General features: G+C 32.7%; 1 protein-coding gene and 2 long non-coding RNA genes across 3 annotated transcripts in view; 2 read left to right on the top strand and 1 right to left on the bottom strand.

Moving 5' to 3' along the window:
* The window catches only part of LOC136269982 (uncharacterized), a 33,940-nt gene extending 19,947 nt beyond the window's left edge, over positions 1 to 13,993 (bottom strand). The window contains exon 1 of the mRNA XM_066066063.1: positions 13,858 to 13,993. The gene's annotated coding sequence lies outside the window, so the exon portion shown is untranslated. The remainder of the gene's footprint in view (positions 1 to 13,857) is intronic.
* LOC117687290 (uncharacterized) overlaps positions 1 to 18,990 on the top strand; it is a 259,261-nt gene that overhangs the window by 40,288 nt on the left and 199,983 nt on the right. The window lies entirely within an intron of this gene.
* Positions 1 to 18,990, top strand: part of LOC136270000 (uncharacterized) — a 149,272-nt gene that overhangs the window by 24,195 nt on the left and 106,087 nt on the right. The gene's annotated exons all lie outside the window — the stretch shown is intronic.

Below are 18,990 nucleotides of genomic sequence, written 5' to 3' on the forward strand. Positions count from 1 at the left end.
TCGTTGTATTACTGTAGACAATGTGTAGAACTGTATTGTCATGTGTTTATTTGTACATTGTTGTATTACTGTAGACAATGTGTAGAACTGTATCGTCATGTGTTTATTTGTACATCGTTGTATTACTGTAGAGAATGTGTAGAACTGTATTGTCATGTGTTTATTTGTACATTATTGTATTACTGTAGAGAATGCGTAGAACTGTATTGTCATGTGTTTATTTGTACATTATTGTATTACTGTAGACAATGTGTAGAACTGTATCGTCATGTGTTTATTTGTACATCGTTGTATTACTGTAGACAATGTGTAGAACTGTATCGTCATTTGTTTATTTGTACATCGTTGTATTACTGTAGACAATGTGTAGAACTGTATCGTCATTTGTTTATTTGTACATCGTTGTATTACTGTAGACAATGTGTAGAACTGTATTGCCATGTGTTTATTTGTACATCGTTGTATTATTGTAGAGAATGTGTAGAACTGTATCGTCATATGTTTATTTGTACATTGTTGTATTACAAATAAACTACAATTTTGATTGTTGTTAAACGCATAAAATAAATATTGTTAATATTTATCGGAAACCCTCTCAACTTCTATAATTTCATTGCAAATACTATGTATTTTTCATTTAAAACAACGAAGCACAGGATTCTAGCAGCACTTTTCAAGTAGTTTAGGTCATATACCATTGATATTTACCAAAGTCATCTTTTATAATATCCGGGGTAGTGTTACACTTTTTGCCTGTCTTTGTACACACTGACAGAGGAAAGGCTGGTCAAGCCATATAAATGTCGATCTGCTTACCTTATAACACTCGCTGATTAAACAAAACATCCATGCCTGTATTATCCTGATTATATCCTAACTGACACTTATCTAAATCTTAGGTATCTGTATTATTTGGCATTTTTTACACTGCATTCCGATGAATTGTCCCCCGACATGATCTTCTCTATTAAACATGCTTGCGACGTCATCAAAGATATTATACATAATAGAGAGAAATCGAGGATTCAGTTAGAAGAGTTTCTTTTGATAATTTATGTCTGCAATTTTTGTCCCCCGCCGCAACGCGGAGTGGGGACATAGAAATGCCGGGTGTCCGTCCGTGTGTCCGTGGGTCTGTGTGTCCGTGCGTCCGTGTGTCCGTGCGTCCGTCCGTCACATGCCTACATGTGTTTATTTGTACATTGTTGTATTACTGTAGACAATGTGTAGAACTGTATTGTCATGTGTTTATTTGTACATTGTTGTATTACTGTAGACAATGTGTAGAACTGTATTGTCATGTGTTTATTTGTACATTGTTGTATTACTGTAGACAATGTGTAGAACTGTATTGTCATGTGTTTATTTGTACATTGTTGTATTACTGTAGACAATGTGTAGAACTGTATTGTCATGTGTTTATTTGTACATCGTTGTATTACTGTAGACAATGTGTAGAACTGTATTGTCATGTGTTTATTTGTACATTGTTGTATTACTGTAGACAATGTGTAGAACTGTATTGTCATGTGTTTATTTGTACATCGTTGTATTACTGTAGACAATGTGTAGAACTGTATCGTCATGTGTTTATTTGTACATCGTTGTATTACTGTAGACAATGTGTAGAACTGTATTGTCATGTGTTTATTTGTACATTGTTGTATTACTGTAGACAATGTGTAGAACTGTATTGTCATGTGTTTATTTGTACATCGTTGTATTACTGTAGACAATGTGTAGAACTGTATCGTCATTTGTTTATTTGTACATCGTTGTATTACTGTAGACAATGTGTAGAACTGTATCGTCATTTGTTTATTTGTACATTGTTGTATTACTGTAGACAATGTGTAGAACTGTATTGTCATGTGTTTATTTGTACATTGTTGTATTACTGTAGACAATGTGTAGAACTGTATTGTCATGTGTTTATTTGTACAACAATGTACAAATAAACAAATGACAATAATCGGCACAACATACGTTGCTGATATACTGATTCCCTAAACACTATAAATAACTGGAAAATCTCTCTCTCTCTCTCTCTCTCTCTCTCTCTCTCTCTCTCTCTCTCTCTCTCTCTCTCTCTCTCTAAAGTACATGAGAACTAAGTACAGGTAACATGCAGTAAATTGGATAGAGGCTAAATGTACATTGGCGTCCAAAAATTATACATGTATTTATTTCAAGTTACGGGATAATGTCTATGGATTCAAATAATTTGAAATTCATTGTTTAATGATTGTCTTCTTACTGATTGGAAATCAACGCTAAAAAGTCATTTTTATTAATGATGGTGTGCTTTTTCCTTTTTTGTGCATGTCTATATACTGATACAAATCTGTTGCCTGTCTGGGATTAAGAAAAGCCTCCGAAGTTTATGAGTTTTTGAGCCTAAAAATAAACAGATGTAAAAAAAAAATCAATAGTTACATCTTTCAAACAACGCTTATACATTGTTTTTAACATATGTATTTTATTTAATACCACATATTGCAATATGTGATATTTAGAATTTAATTTTCTACGTTTAATATAGAAGTCACCGACCGACCCCCCCCCCCCCTCCAAATTCATAAAATCATTTAGTTTTTAGGGCCCGATTTTACTTGGTCTTTGATCTTCGACCTTTAATTTCAGCTAATTACCATTATAGATAACTGTACTAATTACCAGACCAATTCGTTCATTATTAACAGAGTTATGAAGCTTTTGGCATTTGAGTTTTAGTTGTTGTGTTTGACATGTACTGTAAAAAAAAATCTGACTCCCAAGCCCTTCACTCAATCCTAATGAAAATTCGTGAAAATGAACCTCTGACCCCATTCTTATTGTCTGTCAGCGGATTGAACAATTAAGACGAAATTCCTGAGATTAAACGGCGCTTGTTGCCTATACGTGGAAATTAAATTTACACACTGTACACGCACCGACCCCCCCCCCTTCTTATTCACAAAATCATTTAGTTTTTCTGGCCTTATTTTACTGGATCTTTCATCTTGAGCCTTTATTTTCAATCTAATTCAATTCTAGATTACTTTACTAATGACCAGACATATTCGTTCATTTTTAAGAGAGTTATAAATTTTTGGGCATTTGAGTTTCGATTGGCGTGCTTGACATGACTGTAGAAAAAAACCTTGGACCCCATTCTTATTGTCTGCCAAATATGCAGCGGATTGAACAATTAAGAAGAAATTCCTGAGATCAAACGGCGAGTATAGCCTGTACGGAGACTTAAAATTTACACAGTACAAGGGATGTAAGCAGCCGCGTTATATTTCTGTTGCATGTATATTTCTTGTTTTCTATTTTGTCTGTATTTACGATAGCGTGTGAACTACTTATGAATGTTAGAACTGTGGAAATTACTGTCATCAAATTTTTACCGAATAAATTTACGTGTTACTGATTTTGTTATTTCTACATTTATAAAGATTTTATCAATCAAATCAAACAGTCAAACATAATAGAAATCGACACGAAAAAAAATCTCAACACTGAAATACATGGGTAAAATGCATCAGTCATTGTTTTAGGACTTCCCCTAATTGTCGTTAACCGCATCCGAGATCCACACCTCAAAATTCTATTTTCGATTTATTTACGACGAAAATCAAGCTCGGGTCTTTTCACCCCCCTCCAGACACAAACACGCATCAATATTTCAAATGACCTCGCACTGTTACCAAACCTGAATAGTCAGACATCTTACACGTTGTTTTTCATTTCATACAAAAACTCAGCTCCTCTTCCGGGCTAAAACGCCCCAAATTCAAAGACAAATTCGGGAATTATTTCGCGTCAGCCATGTTTTGAGACACCTGCAAAGGCTGTGTGTTCGAATCTCGCCAGAGCCAAGATTTCTTCTTTCTCTCTATTTCTTTCTCTGCTATTTATTTAATTTTCTAACTAAAATAATCAACATAAAAGGGTTGTTGGACTGTACAGTGCTGCTATCCTGAAAGTTGACAAGGATAGGATAGGATAGGATGCAGGATGCACGATACATGATAGAAATATAAAAGTTAAGTTCTATCCTATCCTATCCTATCCTATCGTGCATCCTGTAGCCAATCAGATTCGAGTATAAATTTCAGAGTTATTTCGCGAAACGAAAATTGGCGTAATAATGTATTTTCCATGTCAATTTAATAAGTTTACAATTTAAACCATTTAAGAATAATTATTATATCAAGAACGCGGTGCATAACATTGATGCGCGCTAAAATGTCGGCGCTACATATTTGTCAATTCGTACGCAAGTACGGAATTACTGCGAAAATTCGATGCAACATTTGACAACGTCAGTAATAGATTTCTGTATTTGCTTCATTTAAAGTCTGCAAAGTAATAAAAGCTTGAATTTATAAACGACCAATTCGGCATTTTAAAAGATAAACATGTATACAAGAAAAAGACATTGATTCACGTGTAGCACTTGTAATATAATTTCTTCGATGCCCAATAACAGGGACGTATATTTCTGTCCGATATTAACCTGAGCATATCGAATTGATAAATGTTAGCTAGCTATAAATGCTTAAGAATTTATACATTAAAAATAATTCAGAGTGATTTAACTATAAACGATATAAACTTCCTAAAGGAATTATTCATTTCCAGATCGTGTTTACATTTATCGCCGAACGAATCGCTCGAATAATGATAATTACGCTCAGTTATATGTGATAAGAAAATAATTTGATGAAAATATGTGACTAAACAGTTCCTCAATAAGTGCATCGAAGTTATTTATCTGTTTTTTTATGCATAAATATAATGAAATCAAAAATCGAATCGCTTACCTGTTTGTTTACATTATTGTGTCCATCCCGCGTACGATTTAATTTTACCGAGCACAGGTAAGTAAGCTATCCCGCTCGAAGAATATTCGGTTTTAAGATTTAATTATTTATTTTGAGTACTACATTAATTGATAAAATCATTTAATTCTTAAATTTCGTTTCATTTAACTTGCATTCCTATATTTTGAAGGTATGGGATAGGATAGGATAGGATAGAGCTTATTTGCAGGATAGGATGCAGGATACAGGATATAGGATAGGATAGGATAGTTTTGTCAACTTTCACGATAGCAGCACTGTAGTACAAGTTGAAAAACACTCTTCAATTAAGATTTAGACAAAAACAGTCTTTTATTATTAGGGTCTTCCGTCTTCAGCGGAAGACCCTTCTATTCTTATTGTTATTCGGGTCTTCCGTTAACAAAGGAAGGCCCTCTTTTTTTCTTCGGTTTCTTTTTATTACAGGTTTTTAGACCTGTTATTAAGTCAAAAGACCTCTTATTTAATATGAAATAAAATGGGACTGGTCCTTAAAATTAAGGATCCTACAGGTGTATAATCCTTCATCCATCGCTCTTTTAGATCACATCTGCATTTCCTGATATGTTTCGTTGATGATGATAAAAGGCAAGGTTATTTCCTGTTCTAAAAATCGGACGGAAGACCTCCTCGTTGCTCGCAACGAGATCGTGTCTAGTTCTTTTTATTCTTTTTTTGTCTTACAAATTTTGTGCAGGCGATTTCTCGAAGATGGCTCATTCGATTTTCTTCAAATGTTAAGGGTTGATGTATCGGCATCTGAAGTTTGTACCGCCGTTTCAATTTATGATAACTACTTCCGGTCGGAAGTTATCGTCCGTTTACGATTTTTAAAAGTCAATTTTGTCGGCTAGAGATCCAAAAAACGAATAAAGATATAGGGCTGAAATTTTTAGTGAGGATAAACATCAATTGTACCTGTTGCAACATGGTCATAAAAACGTCCGCCGACACTTCCGGTCGCCACCGGAAGGAAAGATAAAAAATCGTTTTTTTCAACTTTTTGCTTTTTATATATTTTTCTAACGGGTTGATAGAGACTTTCTTACTGATTCAGAATATGTAATTTGTTTTATTTTTAATTGATGTGTTCCCGAGATATAAAGGATCAAAGACCTGAAGCGAGAATCCGAGTAGCTCAGTCGTTAGAGTCGTGGACCTGTGCCCAGGCGACCCCAAGTTTAAGCTTCGGGTGCCGAAATTTTTTTCCCTAATTGTTTTAGTTGACTAACAATTTTGTCTTAAAAGTGAAGGATTTTATCTCATTTGCTCAAAAATCAGACGGAAGACCCACTCGTTGCTCGCAACGAGAATGATCTAGTTGATTATATATTTCAAAGCAGAAAACAAACTATTTATACCATATATTTAGCATTAGCTTTAGTTTTTTACCTAGGAACGTTACCTTGTGCACTGTTTCTGCAATTGATCTTCATATTTTTTATTTTCAAAATTCATTCCAATTTTCTCGCTCTCTCTCTCTCTTTCTCTCTCTCTCTCTCTCTCTCTCTCTCTCTCTCTCTCTCTCTCACACACACACATACGCATGCAATAGATACAATGAGACTAATGTCAGTTGTCTATGATAGACGTTGTTTGTTCAGGATTTATATAAGAATGTTGTAAATATGTATTTTTGGTACACTATTTTAATCAAAAATGTAAATACTTTAAATTGTTTTGTGTCAAACACAGGGAGAATATCATTTCCAGTTTAAACGGATTTTTTGTTTTACCTTTACTAGAGCCACAAGGACTGCTGTTAAAAAAAAACCACCACCTCATTTCAAAGCAGTTATTTTAGAGACATTTCAAAATTAGAAGAAAAAAAGTTTTACCAATGTGGCATTGCCTTTGAGTTTAAACCGGAAATGACTCTTTAATAAGCAAATTATTACTATAAAAGCATGCATTCGTAAGGCCTAACATTGTTAGAAAGAATAACAGCATCATAAATATTTTGTTGTCAATAAGTAAATCACGCCAGAGAAGCGGTCAGATTATGATAAACATAGATACTTTTAACACAGAACCCTGAATTGTAACGTGTGAGTGATCTTTTTTAAAAGGCTATACAAAACAAGAAAACAGATCTAATGCGAGAGTATACCTCTAGTGTGAAGGAGCTATATCATGGCCAACAACTAAATATCTTAGGTCTGCAGTTAGAAACAGAAACATCGACTTCAATAGACACCACGAACAAAATGTAATTAATATAATTAGACTTTATAAACAAAAATTATTTTAGCATTGTAAAAGTAGACGACGCATGCAATACCTATAGGCATGTTAACATTTTCTCTTTGGTAAGAGCGGTGTTGCATTTATTAATTTCATTGATTTTGAAATTGAAAACTTTGACAATTTTTATCTATGATGCTTTAAATTTTTAACAATACCGCATTTAACTTAACCAGACGAGAAAACAGCTTTACATTGAATTTGATCTCTATTGAGAAGAAGTTATTTCCTGGCCAATAACTAAAACTCTTAGGGCCGCTGATAAAAACAGAGAATATGTGCCGATATGATAATCAGACTCACCCTTCATCATTTTTAGCCGGGCTCTGCTAAAAGCAGAGTCTTGGCTATAGGCAGGCAAATCGCCAATGTTACTATAAATAGCACAAATAAACAAAAAACCAAACAGCGTCAAGGTAAAGCTTTAGCTATACCAAATAGTTACACAAAGAGCCACGTTTTGTCAAAAGTGTTCTTTTTTTTTGAATTTCGAATGAATTGTCTATCTTAGTTTTTTTTATTAATAACGTGCTTTTAAAACATAATTATGCATTTTGGACACATTCAATGCGCATGAATTTCCATGAACTACTTTGCTGCGCGATGAAGAAACGGGGATTGATTATATAATGCTTGTTGCAAAATTCAAGGCAGCAACTGTTAGACTTTTTAACTTCTACTAGACAGACATATTTTAGAGAGAGAGAAAGAGAGAGAGAGAGAAAGAGAGAGAGATTGAGATTTTCAGTCTTTACTACACAATATGCATTAAGACACACCAAAAGAGCCCGGCTTTCAGTACTTCAGTACTTTGATTAATTACTTATTTTGCACAAAGTGTGATTATATAGTTGACAGCTAAATACAAACCATCTAAACCATGTATTTAGCATTAGCTTTATTTTTTAACCCAGGAATTGTTGTGCACTTTTTGTACAATAGCATTGCATATTTTATTTTAAAAACAGATTGCCAGTATTGCTCTCTCTCTCTCTCTCTCTCTCTCTCTCTCTCTCTCTCTCTCTCTCTCTCTCTCTCTCTCTCTCTCTCTCTCTCTCTCTCGTGTCAAACAAGCAACAATAGTAATTTGCAGTATACACAAAATATCTTTTTTGAACTTTACTAGAGCTATATGGACAGCTGTTTAAAAAATCACCATCACATTTTAAATCAGTCATTTTAAAAGCTATTAAAATTTTTTAACGATGTGGCGTTGCTTAAACCAGAAATGACTCTTTTATAAACGACTTATTTCTATAAAAGCATTCATTCGTAGGGCCTGACGTTGTTAGAAGGAATATCAGCATCTTATATATGTTGTTGCCAATAAGTATATCACGGAAAAGAGGTAAGATTATGATAGACATGGATAATTTTAACACAGAATCGTGAAATGTAACGTGTGAGTGATCTTTTGTCAACAGGCTGTACAAAACAAGGAAACAGATCGTGCTATCTCTCTCTCTCTCTCTCTCTCTCTCTCTCTCTCTTACATAGTCCCTGTAATGTATATATCTCTCTAAACAATAAAATATGACTCTCCCCACTCTACACCATAGACTTCAAAGATGACGATGTTATCTCTCTACAACATGCATGTAAGGGCCAACTATTTGAAAGATCAAATCATTGCCTGTATTTCACTTTGTTAAAAATACTCCATTGCTTACATTGCTCTTCTTACAATAAGATGTATTGTTGTACTAACAATCTATACACATATAAATAGGACTAGCGTTATTTGTCCATGGGAGACGTTGGGTGTTGAGGATCGATATCAGAATATTATATTTACATCTACCAAGTAATCTACAGCGACCAAAGAAAAATCACGGACTGCATGAAATAATAATGATGATGTCAGACTCAAAGTCTCACAGGAGACGGGAGACGAATTGGCTGTTTCTTATAGCTAACGTCCTTATGTACATTAACAGTAATTTAGTGAATGTTACTTACTTTTCATAATTTATGATTAATTGTTAAAAAAATGTTAATACAAACAATAAAGTGCTTTCTTTGATGATTCATTCAGGTAATGAACGCGTGTTATGTATTTTTTTGCAATGTCGCTACCTTCATATCCCAAATGAATCACCAAAGAATGCATTTTATTTTTTAAGTAAATATTTTATCAGGGCAATGTCTTAGTTTGTGTCAAACACAAGCAAAAATCATAATTAAATTTCCAATTTAAATTAATGTCTTTCTAAATCTTTTCTAAAGCTACTCTAGTACTGCTGTTAAAAGTAAGGGGAGGAGAGTTGGTTGCGGACTGATTTTAACATCTAACCGATATCATTCGTCCCTTCACCTCCTCATTTAAAGGTATTTCACTCCTCATGTTTTGATTTCATTGCGCAGATGATCATTATATTTAAAATGAATATGATTTTATTTATTTAATCATCACAGATAGATTATTATTTCATAATTACACAACATTCATAAAGAAAATCCATTTGAATTCAAGAAACAAACAAGTTTTTGGGGAAACTATTTTTTCGTGCGGAAGGTTTTTTAGACGAAAATGACAGAAACAAGCAATTCAATGAATTTTCAATATACTTTTCTTTTTATTATACTTTATTCATTATTCACATTTTTAACATTTGATAGGTTTGTAACATATTTTATAGGTTCTGTGTGACATGTACAAAATCAAATCTTGAGAATGTGATAGCCGTTTAGCATAAAATCATGCATATACATATTACGTCTGACTTTTTTTAAGCCAAATTTTGCGAGAATTTTACCTTTGAAGCCCTATATCTAAAATTTGACATCACTGACCCCCATGTTATATTATGTCAAAATGATACTGAATACATATTTAGGCAAACTGGATTAATCTTATAAAATTCTTGATATTCAAAAAGTTTTTATTTCAAATCAAATTGTAACTATTATAGAAATTGTCTATTTTAAGTGCAAAAAGGTCACACAAATTTTTATGTAGCTTTGTACAAATTTTTTTTCGTAATCCCTCTATTCAGTATGACAATTGTGCATAATGAAAAACAATATTTGAAGAAATAAGTTTGCTTAATCAAAAATACTGACAACAAATCCTAATCAGGATGAAATTGCATTTTAAGTGCAAAAAGGTCAAATTAAATGGGCCATAACTCAGAGGGATGGATACAGATCCCCCATTATCTTTGTATTTTTTAAGTTTGTTCTGTCTACAGATTTCAATGATATACTTCTCAAGAAAATCTTGATACAACAACATTGAGGAGTGGGATACCTTAAAGCAGGTATTTTAAATAGGTTTTAAAATTCAAAAAAAAAAGATTTACCGGAAGTGATGTTGCCTGAAGATTGAATCTCCAGTTTTAATAAAATATTTATCTTGACTTTTACTAAAGCTATATTAAACATCTAACCGATCATATGTCATTTCACCACTTCATTTTAAAGCAGTCACACAACAACTGCGAGAAGAAATAGCAGCATTTGACATATTTTGTTGTCAATAAGTAAATCACGTCAGAAAAGAGGTCAGATAGTTATAGAAATGGATAATAATTTTAACACAGAATCGTGAAATGTAACGTGTGAGTGTTTTTTGTCAACAGGCTGTACAAAACAATTCAGGATTCGGAACCAGATTTAATGTGAGATTGTACCTCCAGTGTGAAGGAGCTATTTCCTGACCAACCACTAAAGCTCTTAGGGCCGGTGTTAGAAACAGAGACTAATCGTCCTCTATAGACTCAACTAACTACTCAGTACACTGTATATCTCTTTCTCTCTCTCTCTCTCTCTCTCTCTCTCTCTCTCTCTCTCTCTCTCTCATCAAACTTTTTTTTCTTCGTATCTGAAGTGGTAAATGAATATGTTTGGATCAAACTACTGTATATTTAAACGTCAATGATATGTCTGCATTTAGATGAATTTTTATGTAACACTGGTTAATTAATGGTTTGTTGAAGGTAACAAACCACCAGAAACAAATAGCTTTTCAATAAAATTACTCTCTAACAAACAACATATTGCTTCAAATGAATCAATGACAAAAACAAAACAATTAGGTCTACATTGACTTAATATTCAACAAAGGATATGAAATACATTTGTGTAGTATTGACTTCCACTAAAGCTATAGTATCAGTTTTAAGTTAAACGTGGTTAATCAGAAAAAAACTGTCTCCTCTTTATTCGTACTCAAAATATTGTGGTATATATTCTCTAATGACATATTGCCATATCGCCAAGAAGAAAAAAAGCCTTAAACACGCTTAGATTGACCCAAAATATATTGTGTGGAAAACAAATTAAAATTATCCCGTCATATCAATTAACAGTTTGCTATACTAATCAAAACTTTTAATGACACCCCCCCCCCCCCAAAAAAAAAAAAAACGAAAATACGAAATAGCTATGGTCTATTTTAGCTGCACATTTTGAATTCAAACAAGTCTAACTAATGGAAATTATGACATGAGATAGTGTTGGTTCACACGAAACCGATTGAACTAAATACATATATAAGTATACTGTGGATTGTGAAACATGAAATGTTATATTGTGGGTTCACACAAAACTGGTTAGACTAGATGTCACTTCCGAATTGATACTATGCGCAAATGCGAACTAATATTTCAGGTCTCATTTAAAACAAATGTCAATTTCACTTACCACAACTTTTTTTCAATTACAGAAGATTGTGTAGCTCAGTAGACTCAAGGCTTCTCTGTGCACGCCCAAATACGTTTGCCGGAAGTTTGTATAAACACGTGATTGGAACATCGAGTACAATTCGTATACGGAAATTGTCTGTATACAACTCTTTTATATCTGTTGATTTGAAGTTTGACGAAGTTAAGAGAACTGTTTAAATTTTTCAAAACGTAAAGAGTCTTTTAATTCATACAGGTACCAACCTAATTTTTGGGGGATTCATTTTTCCCTAGCAGAAAAGTAGGGAGAAGCTTGACATTAGGGAGACTGTCAATATGTGATACAGCATAACCTACAGGAACGATGATATACACAGATTCAACCTTACTTAAAATTGGATTAAACTTTAAGTACGTTAATAATAAATTTTAAAAAAAATTCTTAAAGTTTTAAAAACTTATCCGATCTATTACATTTAATTTACTTGATGTATTTATACATTTTATTGATGAAATGTTTAGTAATTGTGTAAGCTAAATGACAAATAAAATCAGTTTCTGTACTTCTGTGTATTTTGGAGGTATTAGTCCAACCTTTTGACCCAATTACAACCATTGTGTAGAGGATCAATTTGAATTTTTAAGATAACTGTAGGCAGATGGTTTTATGATTTTTTTAGCATTAATTTCGTAGAGTTATTAATTAATTACAGGTTAACAACTATTTGTAATATCAACACTAAAAGTAATCAACATCGAATGTAATTTTCAATGCAGAATAAGCTGCATGTTGCATCACTCGTATTTATACCCATAAAAGATAAGACAATCGATTAATTAACTGAGGCTGTAAGTGGAAACGTCTATTGAATTAAACGATTTACATTTTAATGTCTCTTGGGTTTATTTACTCATTCTCTTTCGGAGGAAATTCCGGCAAAGTTACCGATCATAAAGCGAGTATTTCGCCCATGTTATTGATCGAGGTTTTCAAAATGGTTGGAAAACAAAAAAATGTGGGTCTTCTTAAAACGATTTTGGATAAAATTAGGTTTCCTAATCTAAGAAATGTATTTTCAATGTGGCGAAAACAACAAGATATCCCAAAATTATTGGCCAAAATGTGTTTTTGTTGAGTGTTGGTACAGACCGGATGATGTAGTGTGTGTGAGATTGATGAGCCAATGAGAAAGGGAACAAGTCACAAGGTCGATGAAAGTGAATAGAAATTATTATTTTTTTCAATTTTTGACACACATAGTTCTCATTTCAAATCGTTTGGTAAGACAAAAATATCAGTAGTGTAACGAGAACATTTTTCTCCAATTAAAATAAACAACTACTGACATTTATTTGTATTTATTTAATGTTCAAATTCAGCATTTGTTAGACTGATATCAATACTTTGCTTCATATATAATAATATTAATTGACATCTATTGATGTAAACTTTTGTCAATAATTTTAAAACAGTTGAATTATGTTATTGAAGAATTGTTTCTTCACCGTATGTTTGTTAAACCACTGACAAAATGCGTACCGATCATTATTTTTGTTTTGTTTTATAATTTACCAGATGGTGGATTCAAATCTTTGCAAATTTCAAATGTTATAGTTCAATGGGGTTTTTTCAATTTATTTAAAGAAGTTATCTGTATTTGTTTGTTAAAATGTTCTTGTGCTTTACATTTTTCAGAAGTCTGCATATTTTGAAAAAGACCCATAAACCTCTATGTTGCATTCGGATATAATAAAAAAAAGTGACATCGCACCTATTTATAGGTCATTGTCAAATTTAATGATAATTCTTACGTATACTCAGCGAAGCTAAGTTTAAATCGCGAAGAAAGGTCAAAGAACGATTAGGATAATACATGAGTAAATGTGATTTAATAAAAAAAAACACCCACTTTTAAAAGCATGGTCACGAATTTGTAATGAACTTATACTAATCAACTAAAATTTGAATGTCAGTCGCAGTTATACTAAAGATACTAACATCTCAATTCTGTGTTATGAAAGCAAGGCCTGTGCCATATACTTGTTTTCATTAGTTAAATATACCATGCCATATACTTGGTTTGTTATGTTAAGCCATCGAAACAAAACTCTTTCGAAATGAATAAATGTATTATTACCTTTCAGTTGGCCTGTGGAATCGATGTTGGCATGGTGGCGCAGTGATTGACAGTTTTTATCTAACGGGATACGTATTCAACACAGAGACCACGTAGTGAGCCATGCCTGTAGAATTTTAAAAGGTTATTATGTTCAAGTTTAATTACATTTTACACAAAGGAATGTTCTAGTCGGTGATCTTGTGCACGCACGTCAATCCTGTACAAAGTTTAACAAAGGAGACCGGTTTCAAAGGAACTTATCTTTGGGTTCTGTAACTCTGATATTTAAACCTGGTCCTATGCATTCAATATCTCATGACATTGCGACTGGTTTTTATCCTTCTTAAAGACAAATGTTATTTCGATAAGCAAAGAAAACATTGCAAGAGGTCCAAAATGCATGATCCGTCCGTTGAAAATCGACTTAATTGATCAATGTATTTCTTGAATCTATTTTTTGTCTTATTTCTTTGACAAATAAAAATTAAAATATTAGTAAAGAAAGGCAATTTAATCTCACACAAAAGGATTCCATTATATTTTTTTAAAAAATATTTTTCGATTTGTTTTCATAATCATTTACCCTAAATAACAAGTTTGGCCACACCCTGCATTAAGCACCTCTTCCTTATTCAACATTTGAGTGTTTTGGTCGAGCACTAGAATCTAATCCTTACATTTGGAGACATGGAATTTTAAATATTGAAAGATGGCTTTATTTTCTTTCTTTATATGCAGCCAGTCTTTTATTCACTTTCAGCAGAAGTTTAGAAGACGACATCTTTTAACATAAATGCATTAACGATATATGATTGTTTTGATCCAGCCCTTGAGGCAGAACCCCTAACGCGGGCCTAGGAACATAAAATTTTAAATTGTGTAAGAGGGACCATTAGGCCAGGAAAGCTGAAACGCATGTGAAGGCACCCTAAGGTAGTGTAAATTCAAAGTTGTGAAAATAATAACCCCCGGGGGTAGGATGGGGCCACCATGGGGATCAATTTTAAGGAAGGAATAATAAGAGTAATTCTTTAAAAATATTTTCTGTTCCTTTTTTTTCATTTCTCTCTTTGTAAAGTATGAAAACTAAAATAAAAAAAATTACGTGATTAAAAAAGGTCTCGGTCGTTTCTCTCCCTCCGCCCATTCTTAATTTGTAATATATTCTTACTATTACCTATACTTTTTGTGCCTTATAGATTGTGTCTTTTTTGTACTTTACAATGTTACAAATATTTGTAAAGAAACATGTACACCTATATGTAACAAGCATTCTGAGAGCATTTCATAAGCAATACACGTCCCCTACCGGTTTGTAGAAATTTATGAAAACAATGCACTGTTATACAGAATATCATTTCTTACCGTCTTCTGTACCCCGAATCAACAGACCAACCCGATAACGAACCCGATTGTAATAATACAAAACCCCGTCGATTAAATTTAAAACACAATGCTTTACACTATTTTACAGAACTTATTCGTTTGTTAGAAACAATAAAAGGAATGGTCCAAGTAATGCACGATATTTTTACTTACTACATGTATACTTTCCTCGTTTATTCAATACACACCGAGCCCGATAACGAACCCGAATATTAAAAATAGTAATATAAAAAAATAATTTTCTCGAAAATATGTTAACCAGACACTACAAAAGTGTAAACTTGATCTGTAGTTTGACATTTTGAAGCTGTTCAGCAATTTTCATTTTATTCCTCAAACGCATAAAGAAAAGAAGTGTGGAAAACTGAATTGGGACAGACAGATGGACTGTCGGACGCAGAGGAAGGCTATAGTCCCCTCCGGTGAAAACCGAGAGGGGACTAATAATATGGGGGTATACGTTTGAGGGACTATCAATCAAATAATAACAGGTTATTATCGATAAAGTTATGTTTTTGTAAAGCAAAATATATACCTAATAGAAATTATTAATAAATTATAGTAAACAAACACTATAAATTTTAGGAAAGGTGAAAATTTGTGACGGTGGACAAAACATGAAGATTATTTCCGAAAAAAAGGCTGACAATTTGTGACGGCGGAAATAATGTGGTGGCCAGAAAATGCATCCTTTTTAAATTTTGAAATGTAAAGCCGGAAAAAGCGTATTCTGTCTGATTTCTAATCCAGTCATTGTTTACATTTTTTAAACTTCCTCATTCTTTCTGTTCCAGATAAAGTCGTTTATTGAAATGTCTCCGAAATGATTCACTCACAATGGATTGTACTCGTTGGCTTACTATGTTGTGCTCATTGTTATGGTAAATATAAACCTTTGTATAGTTATTCCAAAACATACTAATTTTTTATTTTTGAAATATGTTTATAAATGCAAAGCGTGTCCATACAATAAACAAGTTATCGACAGGGAACTAATTATAGTATACTAGTAAAACTGAATTTGATTAAAATCGTGACCATGCCCCTTTCAATTCATGTAATAAATCAAAGTACGGAAGTAGTTGATTTTAGTGACTGTTATTTATTTTAAAATCAACGATATGTTATTTTGCTTGGCAAATAGTTTATAACCTTTATTTTAAATACGCATATGTTTATAATATGAATTCTCAGACTTTTCCGACAAGAATTTCGAAAACCCCGAATCATGTTGTGTAATATTTATAAATAAAATTGATTCCATCTAAGTATGTATCAATAATCGAAAAAGTATGATCAAAGCAATAATGAACTCAATGTCTCGTTACCAGATGCTTTGCCGTCTCCGTTAATCTCCAACAAGCTAGAGATACTCCCTGCCAACACAAGGTCACGTGATAGCTTGATGACGCGACCTCTAAATATAGAATGACTCTCTGCTTGTCGGAGATTTACGGAGACAGCCGATGGTTGAACAAGACTATACGCAGCATTGTTAAGGCGTCCCGATGCTAAAATACGACTGGAAAACGATATTATTTGAATCATGGCAAAAATAATTTTACCGGGAGTATTTCTTTAAATCTATGTTACATTTATTGACATCGATGTTAAACATTATATTTGATGCATTTTTGTGACGTCATATGTACTTCGTAATCACGTGACAGGCGAATCCTAATATTGCAAATGATCTAGTTAAAACGCATCGGCGCAGGTGATTAATGACATTAAATCATACCTATTTTTAAGAAAAATCCTTTGTTAGGTCATAAACTTTGAAGTTCTTGCTTGGGAAAGAAATAGATATTTCGTTTATAGAAGATATTGTTGAAACATTCCACAAAATCATCAAAATAATGCACATTTTTACTAATCAAAAGCGATTTACCAAAAAATAGGGTAAATCCGTAGGTTTCCGCAGCACGATTCACATTGGTACTTATATTCTCTACCAATTTTACGTAAAATATTCTAAAATTGTGTTGATCTTTCACCTGCGCCAAGCTGGTTTTACATGCATTAAAATTTCTTCATTCAGTTGTTTACACGTAGCAGGGAGAGTCTCCAAACCACTAGTTTATAAATAGTCTTTTACTTAAAACGAAGCTTTAAAACTGCCGATTATTTGATACTGGTTTTTAATATGAATGAATTCTGTACGTCTAGAATTAACTGCAACATCTATATAAAGGAAACATGCGGTATTATACTGGTTTGATATAATTCACTTTTAACGTTAAGATACATTCCCTGAGAACTATCGACAGGAATGCAGATCGTGACGTCAAAGTTAATTATGACGTCATATCGTATGAAGTACAGACAAGTGACTTTCTACATATCGCATCGGGAAGCCTTAACATGCCCGCGTATTGAACTCTGACGTAGGAATACATACGACTGCAAAAATATCTAAAGTGTTCGTACTATTTACAATCTAACTATTTTTAAGGTATTTATAAATAGGTTTCATTAAAAAAACAATGCTTCTGATAAATTACATCGAATTTATCTATTATTTTTAAAAACTAAGTCTTGTGAGCGGTGATGACTTGTGCTTAGGCCAAAACACTGTTTCAGTTTCGGTTTGCCATTGTAACTGCATAGGAGAGTTGATTAAAGTAAACTCCAAAAACTTGTGATTATATATTTTGATTTGTGATAATTATTCACGTTTGCAATAATATTGCCCTCTATGAAATACAAAGAAAAACATGCACCGTCTAAGCCATGGGTACTTCTCTTCCTTTCCATTTCCTTATGTATCACAAACCGCTAAAACCAGAAAATACAATTAAAGCTATACACGCTATAATTTGCGTCAATTTTGAATGACAGTGAAAACGCATGTGTTTGTCTACTTATAAAAGTTATCCTTTAGTTAATCTGTAAATTACAAGGGTGAATTCCATCTCGTTACAAAGATATAGATTTTTAATTGTTTATTTTCCTGTCAGGAAAATATACCTTTTCATGAATATTGATGAAGGAAGAGCAAACCGACCTCATTGCGCATGTCTGCGGAGAACTAGGTGGTCGTTATTGTTTGCCTAATTAAATATCCAACTTGATTTTTAATATGCTTAACAGTTGTTAATTTGAAATACATACATGTATAATGAGTAAAATACGCTTGCCATTCACGATACCCTTACTTCTGCATTAACACTTATAGGATCTATAAATAGCACATATGGGGAAAACACAGGTCTACGTCATTTTTTTAAAGGAAGTATTCATATCTACTCACAGGCTTGTATTTTTTTCTTTTGTTTGTACTCGTATATCGGACAAATTTATGCTTTACTGAAAATATCCTTTCCTTTGTGAAACTATCACAATTATGAAGATGTTGACCCTTCACCAGTTTTGGTATGATAGGGTAAATTTAGCTGTCGATATCACGTGATAGATTGATATTCACGAGGAGGCATTACTTTCCTGGCAGGAAAATAAATATTTTTTATTGTTTAATATTTGATATATTTGTCACGTGATCGAATTGAGCATTATAATTAACAGAATAAAGGTAACTTTTATTAGTAATCAAACACATACATTTTCCCCTTTATTCAAAATTGACGCAAATTATAGCGTGTATAGCTTTAAAACCTACCGAAGCATTCTTGTTATGGTGATATGATTACTACAAGACAAGTTTTATTACAGTAATACAATTACTGAAGGATGCAGTTTTTTACGATGATGTGATAAAAAGGTGGATCAATCGTGTTATGTAACAGTTTGTGGAATTAATTTAAA

This window comes from Magallana gigas, chromosome 1 (genome assembly GCF_963853765.1).
Source record: "Magallana gigas chromosome 1, xbMagGiga1.1, whole genome shotgun sequence".
Taxonomy (NCBI): domain Eukaryota; kingdom Metazoa; phylum Mollusca; class Bivalvia; order Ostreida; family Ostreidae; genus Magallana; species Magallana gigas.